At 45.9% G+C, this 12,473-nt stretch overlaps 1 pseudogene; it reads right to left on the bottom strand.

The window, feature by feature from the left end:
• Positions 1 to 1,615: 1,615 nt before the first annotated feature.
• Pira12 (paired-Ig-like receptor A12) lies at positions 1,616 to 10,303 on the bottom strand (annotated as a pseudogene).
• Positions 10,304 to 12,473: the final 2,170 nt, after the last annotated feature.

Genomic DNA, 12,473 nt, shown 5'->3' with positions numbered 1-12,473 from the left:
TGATTTTGATGTTAAATGTCCTCTGGAGGGAGACCTTTTATCTCCACAGGCTGTCAGCAGCAGAGGATAAAATGTTTCAGTCATTTTTCCCGACTAATACCTGTTTTTCCTGGCTAATACCTCTTCATCAACAGGACCAACAAAAGGCAACTACAGCCCAGCAGCCATCTCCTACCTTGTTGACAGTATCAGTTTTATGGCTGGAGAGATGGCTCAGTGGGTAAGAGCTGCTGACTGTTCTTCCAGAGGTCCTGAGCTCACTTCCCAGCAATCACCTAGTGACTTCCTTTTTTCTCAGGACTGGCTCTGGTTTTTACAGTTCATACCTACTTATCCCCCTTCCCCTTCCCTTCTGCCAAATGCAGACACATTGCATAATAGTATCCAGGGTCCCTGACAAGAGAGTCCCAAGTGGGCATATATATATCCCTTAACAGACCTTCATTTGACTCCTGGTCACTCATTTTGTTCAGTAAATAGCTATCCTTCTTGCCAAGAGAAATGCTTGTTCCTTGTCTGAAAAAAATATCATCTCCAAGTCATTAAAATAAAAGAAAAAAGAGATAGAGAGAAAGTAAGGAGGGGGCAAACAACCCCCCTTATAGTGTAAGGCATTCCCAGCTGTTACCAAGTAACTGTGGGGTAGAGCTTAGGAAAGTTAACACCTAAGCTCCCAAAAGCTCTTACAGATTCTCTTCATCACAGACAGAGGCCAAGAAACTGGCTCCTGGCCCTGCAGGGAACCAACCCAGATTAGGGCTTCAATATGCTTAAGGGTGGGGAACATTTCCAGATGTGCCTTAGGCTCTGTAAGCAGGGCTCAGCAATATTTTGGCCAAGGTTTCAATATGATATTTGGTAAAGGAAAACAGAATTCTAGCGTGGTAGCCCTGACTTTCATCAATTAGTGCCAAATGTTAGTGTAAAGTTGAAGGTGCAGGGAGAATAGAGAAACATGCAGGTCAAGACAGGAAAAAATTAATTAGAGCTCTTCTAGCCAACAAATCCTCGGGATCCAGGAGAAAAGAAATTGCAAGATTTAATAAATTAAGTTTGTGACTCATGATTGTCTCTCCTTCCCTACAATTCTGATCGATGGCTCAGTAATGCCTACATGCTTCATTATCAGACTTTACTAATCAATCCCGGCTGAATTGGTTTTCCAGCCACCTGTTTCCCTGAACTTTGTGATTCTCCTGCCTGACCCTGACTTAGATTGTCCACTCCATCAATATGATGCTCCTCTTTCAGAGACAGACCAGACTTGGTTTATGGATAGAAGCAGCTTCATCCATGAGGGTCATAGGAGATCAGGGGCAGTGCAGGCAATGTAAATGTACCTGGACTCAGTCACTTCCTCCACTTCAATGCAATGGTCCAAGCTAATAATGTTAACACAGGCCCTCATAGTTAGAGATAACAGCCAGGCTGAAAGGGCTTCTAAAGAGGCAACCTTAAAGGAAACAGCCCATCTGTAGATTGGCCCCAGTGCTACCTGAACCACCTAGAACAACTGATACCTGCCCTCATCATAAAACTTCTTTCCTCACAACCCCAACCACTTTTACTTTTACTCCCTTGACATTCTATCACAACATATTTTTCTGAAAGAAAGTTTTGGATCATCAGATTTATTTCCCAGAGTATAGAACATTGAACGATGACCTGTTTTCTCTTTAGATTACTTCACAAAAGAAATTAAATTAAATGGGCTGGTAAGGATTGACTGAAGGTGAGTTAATATTACCCACCTCTTTAACAAGAACTGTTCTCAGAACCATCCACAGAGTCACTCACTTTGAAGTAAAATGAATGACAGACACAATGAAAGAATCTAAGATGCTTTCTTGTGCCTAACCTTGACTCCCCAAAGACAAGAGTCCTTTGATTTTGAATGGCAAGATCCTGAGAGGGGAACACATGCCCGCTCATCTGGACCAGTCTACCACCGGACTTCACCAATTCTCCAACCCTTTGATGGAGGCCCTATATCGTGACATCACCATCTATCATGAGACTAACCCACATGTGACCCTTGGGCAATATATAGATGATCTTCCAGCAGAGACCGAGGCATACTGTCTCAGAGACACTAAGCAGCTGCTGACAGAACTGAGTGGATTGGGTTATTGAGCTTCAGCCAAGAAAGTCCAAATCTGTCAATGTAAGTTTAGAGCTACCTGCGGTACCTGTTAGAGGATGGGAGGAACAGGTTATCAGAGGCTGGAAAAAATGCCATCCTTCGTGTCACTGCCCCTAACACCCCAAACACGTGTGAGAATTTTTGGAGATGGCTGATTTTGGTAGGCTTTGGATTCCTGGGTGCCAAGCTAGCGTCCCCTCTATACTCTTTGACTAAGGCTGGACAGCCCTTTTTCTGGGACAAAGGAGAGAGAGGGATCTTCTGAATGCACCTGAGCTCAGGCTGCCTGATATCAGGAAGCTCTTTCATCTGTTTATGGATGAGAATTGAGGGATGGCTGACTCAATCATAGGGCCCATCGAAACGCCCCACTACTTACCTATCAAAGAAAATGGACCCAGTAGGAGCTGGATGACCTGCCTGTCTGAGGATAATAGCAGCGGTGGCATGCCTGATCAAGGATGCAGATAAGCTGACTTTGGGCAGGATTTGACTGTGAGAGCCTCCCCATGCCCATGAGAGTGTGGTGCACCAGCCCGCTGTCTGGTGGCTCACTATCACCCATGTGACTCACTAGCAGATTTTGTTGCTGAACTCGACTGAGTCAAGTTTGCACCTCCAGTGACCCTGAACCCAGCTACTCAATTACCTGACCCTGATGCTCAGGTACATGCCCATGACTGTTCGCAGGACCTGGCAGAGAAACAGGGGTGGAGGAAAGATCTCTTGACCAGACACTGTCTGAGACTCAGGTTACTTGGTTCACTGACAGCAGCAGCTATCCCCTAGATGGGCAGTGCAAGGCTGGAATGGCTGTGGTAGACAGGTGACAAGTGCTCTTGGCAGAACCATTGCCGTCTGGAACTTCAGACCAGAAAGCAGAACAAATCTCTTTCACCAAGTCCTTAGAACTGGGAGCTGGAAAGTTAATCAACAACTACACTCAAAGCAGGTATGCACTGGCATCACTCATATACAAGCGGCAATAATTCAGTAGATGGGGCTCCTGACGTCCAACGGCAAACAATTAAGAACACATCCGAGATCAAGACACTCTTAGAGGCTCTCCTTAAACCACTAAACGAGAGTGTCATCCATTTCCAAGGACACCAAAATGAAGAGACTTTCACAGGGGAAATAACTTTGCAGATAAAATGAAAAAAAAGAGGCTGCTACTCAGGAGCCAGCCACAGTTCTGATTCAACTAATAACGACAAAGAAAAAAGGAGGGGGTTCAGGAAGCAAAGGCCCCCAGCATGTGAGGAACAATAATTTGTTTACCAAGGAAGCACCTCATCAGAAGTCTTCTTTCTCCTGAACCCCAAATACTTTTGCTCCCTGGACATTCTATTAACACATTTTTTCTGACAAAATTTTGGATCATCAGATTTATTTCCCAGAGTGTAGAACTTTGAAAGATGTCCTGATTTCTCTTTAGATTATTTCCCATCTGCATGGTGGGTCTGTCTATGGCTATGCCAGGCCTCAGCGGCTAGAATCGAAAGGACTATGAGGACCAGGACAGCCATTCCCATCCTGATGAGATTCTCCATTGTGTGATCCCGGTTCTCTGGAGCTGTGGTATTAGACACAGAAGATAGGGATGATCAAAATTTTCTAATGAAGCATCCATCCAGGGGCCCTGTTTTTCCAAAGAGGATAAGGTTCTATTCTTTCCCATGCTATGAGGTGGAATTCTCTTTATTTAACTGTCTGAGGTTTGGGAATGTTCTAGGCTGGACAGACTGTATGAGCTGGTCCCCAGAATAGAAGAATAGAATGTGTGTGTACTTAAGAGACCTTTGTGTTTCTTCTGAGTTCCATGTCGCCATTTATTGTAGATGCCCTCCATTCTTGCCATACAAGACCAAGGAGTTCTGGGTTGAATCTTCCCTGTGGCATAGCTGTGTCCCCTCTCTTATTCTTACTAAATTCTTCAAGATGATTGTGCTAATAAAAAACCCAATGATATACCAGTGATACCCATAATTTCAGAGTAGAATAAATTGACAATTCATTCAGGCAGTTCCCCCAGGTTACTGTGGTGAGCAATGAAAGGCAGGTTTTAGTGTGCTGTTTCTGGTGAGCCCATTGGAGGTTGTGCAGATTCCTATTAGGATTATATCTTTTTGGTGAGTGTTGGTTCCCTTGTGACATGGAGACCCTTCCATTTCAAACCATTCCTCTGGAGGTAGTATGTGTATGTGTGTGCATGTGTGTGTGTTTGTGCACGTGCATGTGTAAACCAGAGAGTGAAAGGTAGACAATTGGGATTTTACCTAAGAGTTCCCCATATACCACAGCTATTTTTTGTTATGCATAGATCCTAAGCCTGATACATGTACATCTTAGTTTTCGTGGCTTTACAATAAATATTTATTATGACAACAGGATGAGTCACACTGTTAGTAGAGAGTGGTGATGATCCCCCATGCTCCAGAAGAGTCAAGGGTGAGTGGTAGAGAATCCCTGGAGATCCCATTCAAAAAAACGTATCTACTTTAGACAGGTGTACCAAGGCCTAGCAGAGGACATTCTTAGCTGTCACCTTTCAAATAAAGGCTGACTAATTTCCTTTATTTCACTCAGAAGGAAAGGTTTCAGGCTTCCCAATGCCATAGGTTTGATTGCAAGTGTTGAATTTTATTTTCCTTACTTTGAAAAATGTTATGTTCTAGTTCTCATGGAAAATTTTGTCTGAAAGAGTTTATGTGCAGATTCAAGTCTGCTTTAAACAGAAGGATAATATAGAACAATTGTGACTGTTACACCAAGGTTCTATCCTGTCCTGTAGGCAGCATGGGCTATGGTTGCAGTGCGAGCAAGGGCCTGACAAGGATCCTATGTGTACTGTGTATTTGTGGGTGTGCAGAATGTTGTCACTGTGGACCAGTTCTGGCTGTGTCTTGTCCTGTAGACACCATGGGCTATGGTTGCAGTGCGAGCAAGGGCCTGACAAGGATCCTGTATATACTGCTTATTTGTGGGTGTGCAGAATGTTGTCACTGTGGACCAGTTCCTGCTTAGGATCTTATAACTGTCTGTGGCCTCCCCAAAATGCTGCTTCAAACTACATGACACCTCCGGATTTCATTAGCAGGGAGTGTAGTGAGCATCCCTAGAATGATTCAGGTTATCCCCCATCATCATGAAGGCAAATACCCATCTGACTCTCACTCTACAGACTTTCCAACTCTATGCTCGCTAATAATTATAGTAAATGGAGAATGCTGAGATACTCCTTCAGCTCAGAAAGATCTGGATCACCTCACCTGGGACCACAAACTCCAGAGTCAGTCCTATATCCAGGAGAAATAGGGATGAGTGGAGGTATCTATAGCACCAGAAGATGTTCCTGAGTTTTCAGGTCACAGACCTTATACAGAGTCCTAGAATTATGCCTCCTGAGCAAGACTGAAGTGGTGTGAATCCCCTTCCATCACAACATGGCACACCCTTGCCATTGAACAGAAGGGTTTTGGTGAGACTCACTGCAGAATCAGGTTTTGGAGACCTCCTCTGGAGAGGTCACAGCCACCACTAGCACAGAAAAAACTAAGACATGTGAACCAGGCTTCTCTCATTTATACTAAAGGAACAGCAGCCCAGAGAGAGAGAGAGAGAGAGAGAGAGAGAGAGAGAGAGAGAGAGAGAGAGAGAGAGAGAGAGAGAGACAGAGACAGAGAGAGAGACAGAGAGAGATAGAGATAGAGAGAGAGAGACAGAGAAAGAGAGACAGAGAGAGAGACAGAGAGAGAGACAGAGAGAGAGACAGAGAGAGACAGAGAGAGACAGAGAGAGACAGAGAGAGACAGAGAGAGACAGAGAGAGAGATAGGGCTTGTCCAAGTAAAATCTACTGAAGCAACTGTATCAAGCCTGGAATTAGGTATAGCCTCTCTGGGTCGATGTGCCAAAAAATCTTTATTAGCCTTCTTGGGCCTGACTCTGTGCAGGTGTAATGTTTCTTCAGGCAATCATGGAGAGGCGAATTTCTAGGTTATTTCCTCATAAGTTTACACACTTGCCCCATCATCCAGGGAGAGGCTAACTGTGTCTCTTTGGATGCTATCATTTGTAGTTCAACAGTTAAGCCTTAGCATATGGATTGTCCTTTGGAATATTTGTTGGTCTTTCATACTCATGAATTCAAGTGACAGAAGTGAGAACTGTGATTAACAAGAGCTATTTCGTAGGCTGCCTGTGTTTGCCGCATATTCCCTATAATGTGGTGCCTAATACTTACAGGCTGTTGTGATGAACCTTTTAGTTGGCCAGCTGGAGGCTTCAACGCATCTTGGAGACAGAACAAGAAGAGGATATTCTTCCTGCTGTGTGTGCTACTTATGTCCTGTAAGTGGCCTAAGACAGAGGGACTATTACATGAAGGATTATTGCTGACATCCAGTTCTATGCTGTTGAATGTGCCTTTGGACTAACCATTCATGTTGTCCTCTTAATACCCCTGAAGTCAAAAGATCTATGTTTTGTATTTAAGTCACTCTGAGATGTCAGAACAACCTTACCTGAGACTATGAGCTCCACAGGGGCACTGGCAAATGACAACAGGTAGAGAGCTGAGTCGAGAGAACCATAGCACCTGTAGGTGCCCGAGTGGGTGGAGGTCACAGCACTCATGGAGAATTCTGACTGGTACTGCTGATCTTGAAACTTTGATTTTAGTCGAAGGGGTGGCTGGCCTGATCCCTCCTTGGACAGAATGAAAGTGTCCACAAAGTACATTGACCAACACAGCAGGGTCACATTCTCTCCTGAGTGTACTGTGGAGTTGGGCATCACTGAGAGGGAAGGTGCATGATGACGTTGTCCTAAACAGAAGAGGGATGATCAGAGGCTGGCTTCCTTATTCTGAGTTCAAACCACACACGATTTCACCCTAAAGAACATCAAACTCAGTCTCTTTTACCTGCTGATCTGCCTCTGCCTCTGTTCCTCCCCAACGTCCCTGCCCCTCATCCAGCCCTTAGCTAGTAGGTTCCCCCATGAGAGCCTGAGCAGAAGCTAGGTACCTGATTGAATCTCTATAGATCCTCACCTGTGATCAGGATGTCCAGGGGATCACTGGATGCTGACCACTCAGAGGAGAGGTCGTGTGCACCATAGCATCTGTATTGGCCTCCAGTAGAGTGGTTTACATAGCCCAGTGTGAAGTTGGTCATGGAGAAGCCAGTGTCAGTACACTGGCTAGTGTGCTGCATAATGTCAGCACCCCCAACTTTGTACAGAGCAAATCTGTCATAGTTGATGTCAGAGCAACACTGCAGTGTGAGGTTAACTCCAGGGTCCAGGATGTGTCCTTGGTGAGTTAGCAGAGAGGGCTTCTTGGACAGCCCTAGAGGGAAGGTGACAGCTGTGGACTGATGTTTGGATCTTATCAAACACCTTTGCTCTCCTATCCTGCCCAGCACACGTCACAGATTCTACTTAAGCAGGGCTACCTCGTCTCCAGGTAGCCATGACAAGGGCTTAGGGTCTCAGGAAAGGATTGGAGGACAGTGAGGCAAACTTACCTGAGATATGAATTTCCAGGGGCTCACTGGGTATTGACCACAACTGTGGAGTATGCTTGTAGTAACCATAACATCGGAATGTCCCGGTGTGGTTTGATGTCATGGGTCCCATAACAAACAGAGCTTGGCACTGTCCACTAGGAGGTATACACTGTGTGTCCAGTGAGCTGGTGAACTTGTGATCTTCCTTGGTGAGAATGAATTTATCATAGTGACTATGTGAGACACAGTGCAGTGTCATGTTCCTTCCCACTGTCACCACAGGGCTGGGCAGTACTGACAGCCTGAGTTCATTGTAGTCATAGATTCCTAGGAGAGGAGGAAGCAGTTTGCTACATGTTCTCACACAGTCACAGTATTCTCTGAGTCCACTCTGTGGGAAGGTAATATTCTTGAGATCAGAGCCTAGAGTTGGGAATCTGTCTGTCTCCTTACCTGTCACCACCAGCTCCAGGGTGTCACTGGGCTCTGACCAACCAGCTGAGCTGTACCAATAACAACAATATTTCCCTGCATGTTCTCCTGTCACAGAAGGGTAAAAGAACTTGCCCTTGTTCCCAGGCTTTTGTAGAGTCTCTGTGCTTCAGGTTGAATGGCTCCCTTCATTATACAGAAAATACACTTCTGTATCCAGGGTACCCTGACACCAGATGGTCATGGAACTAGTTAGAGTGACCACAGAGCCTGGTTCAACCTTGATGATGGGTTTGGGTAGGTTCCCTACAAGGAAGTAGGAGAGAAGCAGGTGGGTGTGTTTGAAAGTGGCACAGAGAAAGTCACACTTGGAGATGTATGGCATTTAAGGTGATCCAGAGTAGGACAAAGTCTTGTGAAGACTCATCTTCCTTCTGGATACCCTGAGTTTTAGTACTACTTTCTGCATTGAAATCTACCTCAAGTCACACTGTCTCCTGTGCTCTCTCATTGGTCTAAAGAGGCCTGGCTCCTCACATGCAACATACATCAAGTGTTAGCATTCCTTCTAGGCTCTACCCAACATCTACCTGGCAGTAGTCAGGTAGGCCGGCTTAACATAGAAGAATTGTTTGGCCCCCTCCTTACACTCTTATTCTCTCTGTCCTTTTCTCTCTTCTGTCCCTTTTCCCATTCCCCCTCCCTCCTCAATTTAAAAGTGTTCTTCGTTGTCCCCCCTCTCTCTGTCTCTCTCTTTCTGTCTCTCTTTCTCTCCCCCTCTCTCTCCTCTCTTTTTCTCTCTATCTATCCTCAACTCCTCTTCCCATGTCCCTAAATAAACTATTCTATGCCACATCTGTCATATGGCTGGTACCTGAGGGGAAAGGATGCTTCACCTTGGGTCTGAAGAGGCACCCATCACACTTCATCATACCTGGCATACCTAGAAACATCAAGTCCTCCATGAGCACTGTTTCACCTCACCATTAAGTGGGAAGGCTGTGGTTTCTCACCCGAGACCAGGAGCTCCAGGGTTTCACTAGGTTCTGACCACACCTGTGGATTGCTACTGTCATAGCTGTAGCATCTGAATGCCCACCTCTGGCTGGAGGTCACTGGTGGTACAGAAAAGAAGGCCTGAGAAATCCCAGTATCATAGTTATACTGTGAGTCCTGCCTCCAGAGGAGCTCCTGTGGTCCTTCCTTAGTCAGAATGAACCTGTCATAATTCTGCCCTGACACACACTGGAGGGTCACCTTCTGTACTGAGCTCACCACAGGGCTGGGTTGGGTTGACAGCCTGGGTTTACTGTGTGCTCCTAGGAGAGAAGGCAGAAGCAGTGAAATGTGTCAGGCCTTGTCATCCTACAGGGCTGTGAAGTGGTGGTGCAGCTCTGGCATCAGACTGACCTCTTGACATTGAAGCCTGAGGGTGGGGCATTACTTTTTCTTCTTACCTGTCACTACCAGTTCCAGCGCATCACTGTCCTCTGACCATTGACCATGGATCTGATAATAACAGTGGTAATGTCCTGCATGGTACGGGTCAATTTTTGAGATGGAGAATTCAACCTTCTTGCCAGGTTTAGGTCGAATTTCTTTGCACCGTGGATTTCGTGGATTTCCCTTTTTATAGAGACAATAAAGTTCGGCTCCTTGACTCCTCTCACAGAAGAAGATCACCTTACTCTGTGTAGAGACCACAGTGTCTGGCTGTACTCTAAGGATTGGCCTAGGGAGGAACTCTGAAAGAAAAAGAGCAGCAATCCTCTGTTTGCAGTCCTTAACCCCATGGCCCTCAGGTTACCCTCAGGACTAACACACATGTAGTGTTACTTCACACCCATGGCCCAGGCATGGCTCCTGGATAGGAAGAGAAGAGCAGGTCAGGAGAGATGGTGACACTCACCTGTCAGCACTGTGATCCAGAGGCCCAGAGTCATTCCTGGAAAAGAGTTTCCTGTGAGAAATTTGTCCCTGAAATTTGATCAACTCCTTCCCTCTGCAAATTCTGAGGTTTCCTGATTCCTCAGCTCTAGGCCCTGATAATTTCCAGACCTCAGTATCCCCTTCCTCTCTTCACATCTCACCAAGACAGAGCAGGGCTTTGCAGGTGAAGGTCATCGCATCTCCTCTCAGAGGCTGCAACTCTGCTTGAGAACAGAGATACAGAGCCTTTCTGAAGGGTTTGGGAAGAGGGTGTGGCCCTGGAGGCAGGGCAGTCCCCATGACATGGTCATATTACCACAGCCCCACAGGAAGAAGAACTGACCTCCTCTGGCACCCTGCTCTTTACTTCCTTAATGCTGTGACAGGGCCAGGCAATAGACCCTCTGAAATCAGGACTTACACAGGTGACATTTCCTCAGCCCACCAGTGTCTGCCTCACCTGTGCACATCACTGTCAGAGCCATCTTGTAACAGACATATATAAACAACTTATACAAAAATACAAACTTTAGTGTGGTTTGCTTTGTTCATTTTCACATTTATAAGTCAAACATTTTGTTCTTTTCAACATTTTTGATGTTTCTGAGATAGGTTGGATTCCTGTTTGGAATGAGATTTAAAGTCTTTTTAATACTCTCAAGTGATGCATTGCAATTGGGCATAACAATTACATATATGTATATATAAATGCATATTTGTATATATTAATATTGTATATACACATATGATATAATTGTATCTGCATATTTGTCAAAGCACATGTCTGGGGGTTAGAATAGACCTTCAGCATTCTGTTTTCTTTGTACAATGTCAATCCTAATGATTAACCTCAGGCCTTTTTTTATTGGACTTTTTAAAAAAAATTATGATCCGGCCTCTGGGAACCAGAAGATAGGGGCACTGTACTGTAGATCTCCCGCATTCCAGACACAGCCCAGACATGAAGGGAACTGCTCAACAGTTCTCTGCACCCAAATCCCGTGTGAGGGAGAGTTAAACCTGCAGAGGGGCAGACAAGCCTGGGAAACCAGAAGGGACTACACTCTGCCCACATTTATGACTCCAGAGGAAAACACCTAACACCATCTGGGACTCCAGTGCACTGGGGCTCCGGAAAAGGCAGCTCAGGCCCTTCTGGTTGCCGCCCTCACAGACAGCTCAAAAGCAGCCCCCAACGAGCAACTTGAGCTGCAGGACCACAGGTAAGACCAACTTTTCTCCTCAAGCGACCTGCCTGGTGGACTCAGGGCACACAGGGGCAAAATTCCTCTGGGACCAGACACTTCCGGTTTTTAGCTGGATCCCCAATATTCCTGAACCCGGCCCACAGCTCACTACTCTCAAACTGCTTGGGAGAGAGAGCTCAGCACGCGGACAGGTTGGCACTCCTGAGACTGCAGAGTGGGAGAGACCACCAATACTGCCCACCCCTGCCCACATCCCTGGCCCAAGAAGAAACTGTATATGGCCTCTGGGAACAGGAAGATAGGGGCACTAGAATGGCAGATCCCCCGCAGTCCAGACACTGCCCGGACCTCTAGGGAATCAGTCAAAAGTTCTCTGCACGCAAATCCCTTGGGAGGGAGAGCTAAACCTTCAGATGGGCAGACACACCTGGGAAGCCAGAAGAGACTACACTCTGCCCACATTTCTGACTCCAGAGGAAAACACCTAACGCCATCTGGGACCCTGGTGCATAGGGGCTCTGGGAAAAGACAGCACAGGCCCTCCTGGTTGCCGCCTTCACAGAGAGCTCTAAAGCAGCCCCCCACGAACAACTTGAGCTGCGAGACCACAGGTAAGACCAACTTTTCTGCTCCAAGTGACCTGCCTGGTGGACTCAGGACACAGGCCCACAAGAACAGCTGAAGACCAGTAGACAGGAAAGACTACACGCCTGAACACAGAACACTCTGTTCCCATAACTGGCTGAAAGAGAACAGGAAAACAGGACTATAGCACTCCTGACACACAGGCCTATAGGACAGTCTAGCCACTGTCAGAAATAGCAGAACAAGGTAACACCAGAGATAACCTGATGGCAAGAGGCAAGCTCAGGAACCCAAGCAACAGAAACCAAGACTACATGGCATCATCAGAGCCCAATTCTCACAACAAAGCAAACACCGAATATCCAAAAACACCAGAAAAGCAAGATCTAGATTTAAAATCACATTTGGTCATGCTGATGGAGGACTTCAAGAAAGACATGAAGAACTCCCTTAGAGAAACAGACGAAAACATAAATAAACAAGTAGAAGCCTATAGAGCGGAATCACAAAAATCCCTGAAAGAATTCCAGAAAAACACAATCAAACAGGAGAAGGAATTAAAAGTGGCAATAGAAGCAATAAAGAAAGCACAAAGGGAAATTCTATTTCCTTGTAAAAACTTTCTGTGATTTAAGTACCATGGTAACTGTATCTTCTTAAAATA

This window comes from Rattus norvegicus, chromosome 1 (assembly GCF_036323735.1).
Source record: "Rattus norvegicus strain BN/NHsdMcwi chromosome 1, GRCr8, whole genome shotgun sequence".
In the NCBI taxonomy this organism is placed as follows: Eukaryota; Metazoa; Chordata; class Mammalia; order Rodentia; family Muridae; genus Rattus; species Rattus norvegicus.
Note: the sequence above shows the minus strand (reverse complement) of the source record. Positions and strands in the feature narration are given on the sequence as shown.